General features: G+C 46.5%; 1 long non-coding RNA gene across 1 annotated transcript; it reads left to right on the top strand.

The window, feature by feature from the left end:
* The first annotated feature begins 6 nt into the window (after positions 1–6).
* Positions 7–7,697, top strand: LOC112392692 (uncharacterized). The gene is made up of 3 exons (XR_003001740.1): positions 7–2,791; positions 3,533–3,655; positions 7,386–7,697. It is a non-coding gene; the product is annotated as an uncharacterized LOC112392692 (long non-coding RNA).
* Positions 7,698–10,053: the final 2,356 nt, after the last annotated feature.

The following is a 10,053-nucleotide window of genomic DNA, read 5'->3' as shown; positions in this document are numbered from 1 at the left end:
GGCAGGCGGACTCTCAACCATTGCGCCACCAGGGAAGCCCCGCTATTTCTTGATAATCAAATTCAGTTCAAAGAATATTTTTGAGCCTCCATCACGTAGGAGGCACTGTGCTAGGACCTTGGTGGGGATACAGGGCACTTCGCAGTTACAGCTTAACTTGGAGACAGCCCTGAACATTACTAATGAAATGCAGCACAGTGTGTGTTTAAGGTTGTAGTGGGGGCCGAAAAAGCAAAAATTAGCTCAGACTGACAAAATATAAATCTGCATTGCCCTTCATGAGGCACAGATAAAGCCAGCTGCAGAGTTAACGGGAAACAGTATTTCTCCCATGGACATGCTGCAGCCATGGTGTGTCATAACAACTCTCTTCAAGTGACTGCTGCTTTTTTACTCACTGAGAAACTTTGTTTTCTAAATATCATAGACTATCAGAAATTTTGCTATTTGAAATTATATCAGTAAGATGAAATATCCCCCTTTTATGTAATTCACTTTGATACAAAAGTTGCCTTGGCTTGCAAGTGAGGGACAGAGCTTCAAACAAGGGTTTGGGAACACAGCACTGAACATATCAACTTTTGTTTCCAAGGATACAGAACCCTAGGTCCAATTTGTTGTTCAAACCTGATGTTCAGGCCTTTACACAGCGCCCTGCCTTGCTCTGAGCCTATCACAATGTTGATTTATTTAAATTTCACCCTTCCGCCCAAATTGGTAATTTCCGCATTTCCTCCACGTGCAGTACATGTGCAGGTACTTTCATAGCAATGGATATTGTCAGACTATTGACTTTGTCAGACTATTGGTTTGCTTCTGGAAGCCTTAGGCTGATTAGGCTAGGACAGATGTCCACTTTGACAATTCTCAATGTAGCATTAAATCTATGTGTAATGTATTTACATAATACATATGTTGCATATATCCATGTATCCTGTTTTTTCACTTTTAATGGTGTTGTGTGTAGATAATTTTTCTTCCACAAAGTAATCTCTCTTCCTGGAGGCTGGCGTCTGTGCTTAAAATTCCATCTGATTTTTTTTTTCTCAGTGTCTTGACCAGCATTGTGCATACAGTAGATGTTCGATAAACGCTTTCCACAAAGAAGCTTCACATCTTAGCTATCTCTTTGAGACTTTCTCCAAGTTTGAAACCTAACAGACTGTGGTATCCTCTTCCTCACAATTCTCCCTCTGCTTCATAAAGTGCAAGTTACCCAGGCAATGAGGCGCGGTGCAGTTGAAGCTTTTTATAGCTCCATCTGTCTGCAGTCACCTAAATGTCAGTGGATAGATGTATTTGTCATAATGTGCAGTAAGTGCAAATAAGCCCCCAGTTAGTAGTATCACTAGAGATAAAATAGATTGACAGGAACTCAGAGGTGATAAACTGTCAGATTGCACTCTAAGGAAATACAGCATGTCATTGGTAGCTGAAAACGTGCAGAAGTAAATGCACAATTCCTCACTCCAACCTGATTTGTTTTCAAACCTTTGCGTATTTACTTTTGTTCATCCACCACTTTGGTTGAAATAAACCATTAATTAAAAACAGCTCAGGAAAACCACTGATGACGTTAATAGATCTCAACACAGCAGCAGCAAAACAGTCTCAATTCACCGAACTGCCTTCCAGGCGGGCCTTGCCCTCTCTGTAGAGGATGGTGGAGAAGCAAAAGTCTCTGGCTCTCAGGGGCTGCTGGGGGATCGGTGTCGCTGATCATCTTATGCCTAAAGTAATGCTTTTCCTTGAAACTTAGGTATGCAGGGATTCATAAAACCAGCAGAAATAGGAAGTAACAGAGAATGCCTTTTGAGTAACCAGGAAGGATTTGGTAAAAGCCCACACGCTGCATAATCCGTGCTCCTTCCTCATGGTTGTGCCCCTTAGTTCATGTTTGCCTGACACGCGGTCCTGAAAGCTCTCTGTTCCAGTGTTTGCTCCCTAATGAATGTCAGTATATTCGATTCTGAGCTAGTGACAAGGGACTTACCTGTGTTCCTGTCCTTACGTTCCTCTGGATGTACTAAATGGTTTGATTAAGCCCGATCACTTCACTGATGAACACTGGAATGGTTTTATTTCTCTCCACAGAACGCGCGTGAAGGAAGCTGGGGAGAGTCAGTCGCAATGTGTGCTGTTATGTTCCTCAGGATCCGCTGTTTTGTGGTCTGGTTGTGTTATTAAAATTGCAGTCTCAAGTCATTTCAAAACCCCTGTCCTTTACCTCAGCTCAGATTGGCCAGGGCTGCCCCAGCAACTTGACGCTAAGACATCCATGCACCTTCCACGTTGCCAAAGCAGACATCTCCAAACATCAGGAAACATTCTCTTAGAGCCGGTCCCCCAGCCTGGGTGAGAGTCTGGGGACAAACTGAACACGTCCTTTTCTCTTTGTGAAGGAGAGAGAGGAGCCACGTTCTCAAGAAGAAAACTGAGGTGGTAACCCACTCCCCGTCTCCAGCTGTCTTTATCCCGTCTTTGTCCCCGCCAGGCTGACAACCAGTGCTTTACAGACCACTGTCTTCTGTGGCTCCTGATGGAGTTTCCCATAATGCTGAACCAAATGATGCTGAGATGCTGAACCAAACATCTCCAGGATGCTGTTCTTCCTGGCTGGCTCTCTCTCTACACTGAGTCCCCAGTCCTGCCGTCCCCAGTATCACTCCAGGAGTGGGTTTCATTTTCAGGACCACATGTGTTGCCGGAGATACTCTGACCTGTCTTGAGCTCATCTTCTGAGATTTGGCAGGAAGAATCGACACACGTCAGCAAGGCCTGAATGCACCGTGTATGTGAAAGATAATGAACATTCCCAGTCATGATCCCAAGCCTTGGTTTTGATAATTTTTCCACAGAAAGATTCAATTCTGTTCAATAAATATTAAGTAGTTGAAAAAAGAGTGTTTAAAGGAGTATATTTTTTGCTACCTGGAAAACGACAACTAGTTAAAAATATAACTACCAGTTATATATATTACTACCAGTAATATAACTACTATAATTCCCTGGTAGTCCAGTGGTTAGGACTCTGTGCTTTCACTGCTGAGGGCACAGGTTCAATCCCTGGTTGGGGAACTAAGATCCAGCAAGCTGTGCAGTGTGGCCAAATTAAAAAAAAAAAAAAATACAAAACAAAATAAAAAACTACTATCTATTGAACACCTACTCTGTGCTAGGCAGTGTTTTCGATACTTCACACTTAATCCCATGAATTGGGCATCACTAGGTCCATTTACAGAGGAGAAAAATGAAGCTGAGTACGGATGAAAGACCTGACCAAGGCAGAATCCATTTGGATACATGTAACAGAAAAATCCAACACAAATGGATTAACTAAATAAATAAGAATGTAATCTTGTATTGAAGCAGTCTATAGGTAGGTCACTCCAGGATTGATTAATCTGATAATCCACTGACCTCATCAGGGACCCTGTTTTCTCTATCTTTCTGCCGTGCCAGTCTCAGCACGGGAGGCTCTGTGTTTGGGCTGTCTCTTCCCATGGTTGACAGTGAATGGTTGCTTTTTCAGGTCTCCTGTCCGGACATAATCACGTCCAGCAGCAGAAGAGACTTCTCTTCCTGGATGATCTTTTTTAAGAAAACGGGCAATTTCCTACACGCCTCCCAGAAGAGTTCTCCTTACGTCTCCACGGTCAGAATTACAACATATGTCCATGCTAAACTGAGTGGATTTCAGTGTCTGGCTGAGTGAGAGCAAGCGGAAGAGTGTATCTTACTGAGATAAATCGGCTGCTTGGAATGGGTGTGTGTGCACGTGTTGGATTGTGGGATACACAGCTCCCCTCAGAGCAGAGCAGGGATTCATCCCTAAGCCTGGGCTTGTCTCACGCATTCCCCAAACTCACATGTGCATAAACGTTTACTGTGTGTGGCTATTATGAAAAGTGTGACTGGAACAGATCCCAGTGTTTGAGAGATTTACACTTGTGATTATATTTGGGTTAGGTAAGTATTAACATGTGTTCACTTTCTCTGAATATTGGCCAAATGGTGTGTGGAGCAACTATGGTCTTGAAGAGTGTGACGTCCTAGCAACAGGACAACTTAGCTCCTCTGACCGGTGTTTTAGTCTCTTCTTACATAGCATCCCTTTCACTCTCTCCTGATGGAGGAGTAGTTGTGGCTAATGAGTTTGGGAAGGCAGACAGATTGAAGAGGCCCTTGAATTTCAGGCCAACGGATATAGACTTTTGTTTTCTCTAAGGAATATGGAGTCATTGAAGACTTCAGCCAGAAAATGACCCCCAACTGTGATTTAGGAAGATTAATTTATCAGGGTGGATGGGAAGAATTGATTGAGAGAAAAATCAGAGGTCTTTCCCTTTGTAGGAGGTATGACTTTCAGTCCATCAAGTCTAGTGTACACGAAACACCCATTTCTTTCTTTCTTTCAGGTTGAGTTTTCTGATAGGGATAATAGGAAATTCAGTCTCTATCGTTGTTTGGCACTCCTGCCTTCCCAAGGACGCTCTCAAATCTTGAAACTTAATGAGGTACCTGAGAGGCTTGGGAAGGACCCCTACCCTCCACTCCATCATGGCTGCACTGACATCTGTAAAGTTGAGTGGCCTCCTGTGGTGTAGGGTATGGGAAGCTTTCCTAAGTCTAGGATTCTTGGAGTCCAAGGTCCAGGTTCCCTGAAGACCACACAGCCCTCTCCTCTGAGTGGTGTTTCCTCTTCAGGGTGCTACCATCAGAAGTACTCGGGTAACTCCTCCCATCACCCTTTCCCAACCTCTGACCTCTTTTTAAATTTTATTTATTTATTTTTGGCTGCACCGGCTCTTCATTGCTGCGCGTGGGCTTTCTCTAGTTGCGGCGAGCGGGGGCTACTCTTTGTTATGGTGCGTGGGCTTCATTGCGGTGGCTTCTCTTGTTGTGGAGCACGGGTTTTAGGTGCGTGGGCTTCAGTAGTTGTGGTACGTGGGCTCAGTAGTTGTGGCGCATGGGCTCACTTGCTCCGCAGCACGTGGGATCTTCCCGGACCAGGGCTCGAACCCGTGTCCCCTGCATTGGCAGACGGATTCTTAACCACTGCGCCCTCTGACATCTTATTAAACTTTGCAATCAGTGGAATTTGTAGACTTCACATGTAGAATTTGATGTTTGGATAAATGGAATAGCCATATAACCACAGCCCAACCAAGATCCAGAACATTCCTCTCACTCAAGAAAGCTCCCTTTTGCCCCCTTCCCCTCAATCCTCCCCCCTACCCCAAGGCAGCCACTCTACTGAGTGCTGTCCCCATCAATTAGTGCACATGTTCTAGAATTTACTATAAATAGAATCCTTCGGCTTTCACTCAACATTGTATATATGAGACTCCTCCACACGGTTGTGTATATCAATATTCATTTTTGGTGCTTAGTACTACCTTTATATTGTTGCATAGTATTCCACTTCTTTCATTTCGTAAGTCTTTTCCTGTCTCTCCTCCTCTTTCCTTAAAAGCATCTCCTTTGTCCCCTTGTTGCCCTCAAAGGCATTAAGTGCGCTTTCTCCAATAAAAGCCAGAAAGGATTTTATGAGAGGCCAGGATGCACCAAGTGTTCAGCTGTCTTCATGGAATGGAGGAGGGAAATGACAACATGAAAACACACAAATTAATCTCAGGAAGTTAGCCCACCACTTAATTCTCCAGAAGAGAGAAAATGCAGGCCTGAGTTAGCGTGGAGTGTGCGAACAGGGTCAAGAGAGTGGGTATGAGAAAGCTGGTTCAGAGCGGCTGTCGATGGAGTTCAGTGAATCCTGAGACCCAGGCAGAGGTGGAGGAAAGACCGTGCTGGGCCTGGGTCAGGGGTGAGGAGGGATGTTGGTGCCGACAGCAGAAACAGGAATAGAGCAGGTTTAGGCTGGAAAGTGATGAGTTCACTTTGGTACCTGTCGATTGTGAGGGGTGTATGGAAGGGAAAAACGGAAATGTCCATGAGGCAGGTGGAAACAGAGACCTCTAGGTCAGTAGCACCTTCAGAACCGAAGATGAAGATCAAGAGTTATGGACAAAGAGGTGAATGCTGAAACCTTGAAAAAGGAAAGTTAAAGGAGAGAGACAAAGGCAAGGACAGGGCTTTGGAGAATGCCACGCAGGGGGCTCGAGGAGGAAGAGGAGTCAGAGGAGGAAGGAGTGGTGGTCACGGTATTAGCATGAGAGTCGCGGAGAGTGCAGTGTCTTGGGCATCAGGAGGCAGGGGACATTAAGGAAATCGCTGGCAGCAATGCCAAAAGCTGTAGAGTTGACCAAGACGAAGGCTGAAGAAAAGGTCATTACATTTCCCAACTGGAAGATCACTGGTGGCTTTTGAGGGATCAACCTCAGAAGAGAAATGGGAATTGCAGCAGGTTGCCAGGTGCTGTAGTGTAGGAGAGGGTCCTGAGACAGACCTAATGATTCTTTTTTTTTTTTTGTGCTACGCGGGCCTCTCACTGCTGTGGCCTCTCCCGTTGCGGAGCACAGGCTCCGGACGCGCAGGCTCAGCGGCCATGGCTCACGGGCCCAGCCGCTCCGCGGCATGTGGGATATTCCCAGACCGGGGCACGAACCCGTATCCCCTGCATCGGCAGGCAGACTCTCAACCACTGCGCCACCAGGGAAGCCCAGACCTAATGATTCTTAACAGCTTTTTTCAAGAAGTGTGCACCTAAAGGAGTGAAAAAGGGTTCCATGTAGCAGAGTGGTGGAAGGAGGGGAGAGAGGACAGGTTGGGTGGGCTTGTTTATCCCAGGAAGTGGGGAGCATGCCCAAGGGCTGGGCGAAGGAGGCATGGTGAGAGAGTCGTTTAATGGTTTCTGATTCAAGTTCCCAGAAGAGGTAAGAGCTGGTGGGATGGAAAGTGATAGGGGGCAGGTTAACCCTGGAAAAGTGATGGGTCAGTCCTCTTCCTGGAAAGAGAGGAGAGGATGGGTGGGACACTCCTGGCTGAGGACGGCACAGCCCCAGCTCCAGTGGCTTGTCCTCAGCATAACATGGCTCCTTCAGGGATTTTTTGTTCTATTTACTCTGAATGTGTGAAGTTGATAAAACATCCCGCTTAGGGTTCAGGAGGTTGGATATCAGCACAGCATATAGAGGAGGCCTCTCCCAACTGCCCAAGGCTAGACGGTAGCGATCAGTCTCCCAAGAGTCAGTCTGTAGCCCCTCTATCGTGTTGTGGCAGAGATCGCAGCAAACCCTAGGTTAGGGACCACACCATGATGTGTTAACAAGAGACACTGGCACAAGACCTTTGATCAGATTAATCAGGGATGGAATTACCTGGCACTACCAACTGAGATTAGCATTGGCTATAGAGGTTGGCAAGATGAACCTGGGAAATGCCAGACTTTGAATTCTGGTGACCTTCTGGTTTGTATTCATTTTCAGAATTGTATCTGCAGCATAAAAGGGGCTCTCAGAAGACCGGATGGGCTTCACAATGAATGTGATGCTGTGAGTGTACAGTTCCCTCAGGCCAGAGTGCTTCTCTCCTCCTCCTCTACCACCAGTTGGTGGTACAGTGAGGCAGTGATGCTGTGATAATTCTACCCGACCCCAGGATCCTGGTTGTGTTCTGGAGGGTTGAAGTTGCCAGAAATCTGGCTAGGTCTTAAAAGGGATACATATTTTTTAAAACCCTAGCAAGTGGGGACTTCCCTGCTGGTTCAGTGGTTAAGACCCCATGCTTCCACTGCAGGGGATACAGGTTTGATCCCTGGTCAGGGAACTAATATCCTACCTGCCGAGTGATGCGGCAAAAAAACAACAATAATAACAGCAACAAAAAAAAACCCAAACTAGCCAGTGTGGCCAGTCAACAGGCCCAAATATACACAGATTGAAATATATGTAATTTTTTTTTTTTTTTTTTTTTTTGCGGTAGGCAGGCCTCTCGCTGTTGTGGCCTCTCCCGTTGCGGAGCACAGGCTCCGGACGCGCAGGCTCAGCGGCCATGGCTCACGGGCCCAGCCGCTCCGCAGCAGCATGTGGGATCTTCCCGGACCGGGGCACGAACCCGCGTCCCCTGCGTCGGCAGGCGGACTCTCAACCACTGCGCCACCAGGGAAGCCCTGTAAGTATATTTTTGACCTTCTCGGCAGAGGATAGCGGTCCAAGGCTGCTCCACTCATTCACATTGTGGTGGCTTCCTTATCTGATAGTACAGATTTTATCATTGATGCTTCCGGAAAAAAAATGGCATTTCCCACCTCCCTTACCCACACATGTGGATCTTACAACTTCTTGTCAATTCCTTCTGTTACCAGTGCCTAACCTTAAACTACTTGTGGTGGGTGCCGCAGGCATTAACCTACGGAAGAATAAACTATGTATCTAGGAGGCCATCTTTCTGGAAGATGTCTGTACTCAAGGACACTAGCTTTTCTGAATGTTTAGACGACAGCTCCTAAAATTCTATCAGTGCCCACAGAGTGGGGAGAGCTCAGAAACCGGAGGCTGTAACAGTGTGTCTCCAGTGGCTTCCACCTCCCTCCTCCCTCCCACCGTGGTCCCAGTCGTTTTTTTGTATGTGAACTCCCTCTGTCTGGGGGTGAATGCGCCCGCACGCGGAGCCCCAGCAAGATGTGCTCCAGGCCCCTGGGAACTTGCTTTGTGAAGGATGGTGGCAGATTAAACTCGCAACTGAAAAAAGTCAGAGCGTTTCCAGTGCCTCTGCTGGGGGAGTGATTCCAGAGGGGGAGAGGCAGGGAAGACACATAGCTGGAAAGTGGCCAAAGACATTGGGCGCTCGGCATCAGTCTGGCCAATGAACACTTCCTGAACACCTATGAAGAAGGAACTGCTCCAGATGCTACAGGCAAACACAGAGATCACAGAGGCCAAACTTCGTCCTCTATCTAGTAAGTCTGAGAGCACAGGGAGGGGCGCAGGGACAATTCTAGGCTGGGCAGAAGGAGGAACGAAGGCTTCTGTAAGGGTGAACCGAAAATTGTAGCCACCATACAATAAGATGGTAATGTGTGTGGACAGGGTAGGTCTTGAATGACATGAAGAGGAGGAGAGAAACAAAATTCTGGGGCTGGAAGGGACACTTGGCAATCCCCTCAATTTAAGGGTGGGGAAACCGAAGCCCCTCTTCAGTAGGATAAAGTGGTTTGTTCAAGGTCAAGGTCACTCAGTTATTTGGTACTCAGTGACTAATAGTACTACTACTAGTAGAATAATACCATAAATAATAGTGCTAATAATACTGGATTATGAATGAGAGTGGTAGTAATAGTACTAATAGCTGACATTATAGAGCACTTACCGTGTACCAGCCACTATTCCAAATGCTTTCGGTGTATTAGCTAATCGAATACTCACAGCTGGTTATGTTGCTTTCACCTCCATTTCACAGATGGAAAAACAGAGGCAGAAGAGTCCAAGTAGCCTGCCCAAAGCCATGGAGCCAGAAAGTGTTGGAACTGAGATTCACCCTATAGGCAGTTGGGCTCCAGAGCGTGTGTGCTTCATTTCTGAGCTACACAGCCCCTCAGGCCTCTGAATTCTGGTCCAGTGCCCCTTGGACTGAGCACGTAGGGTACTGAAGAGGCACTGAGCAAGGGAGTGACGTGACAAAAGTGATATTTAAAGTTGATTCGTGTGGCTTCAGTGGTCGAGGTGGACTAGGGAAGAAATGGAGAAGGGAGACCAAGTAAAAGATTGTCTAGGTACAGGTGAAATGAACATCTGGACCACAGCAGGAATAGAGAAGATTGCATTGGACGGGAACGATCAGTTAGCCATCACTCACCCCCTAGTACAAATCAGCCTGTTGTCTATCCTCTTAGAAAACAAAACTCTGACCTGTAGAAGGAGGGATTGGAGAGAAGGAAGAAAACCAAAAAAGGGGAGAAATAGTAAAGAGAAGGGGCAAAGGGGCAAAAGTAAAAATGGAACAAATGTTGGTGGTTTCCCCCATATTTCTTACATACAGGTCCTGGTCTTTTGGGGATGGTTTAATGTACTTTGGGTAAGCGCCTGTGTCAGCTTATCATTACGTGAGGGTAAGAAAGAATAGAACGAGAAAGATGCTGTCTCCTAGCAGGAATGA

Source organism: Neophocaena asiaeorientalis, unplaced genomic scaffold, assembly GCF_003031525.2.
Source record: "Neophocaena asiaeorientalis asiaeorientalis breed wild unplaced genomic scaffold, Neophocaena_asiaeorientalis_V1.1 scaffold32, whole genome shotgun sequence".
Lineage (NCBI taxonomy): Eukaryota > Metazoa > Chordata > Mammalia > Artiodactyla > Phocoenidae > Neophocaena > Neophocaena asiaeorientalis.
Note: the sequence above shows the minus strand (reverse complement) of the source record. Positions and strands in the feature narration are given on the sequence as shown.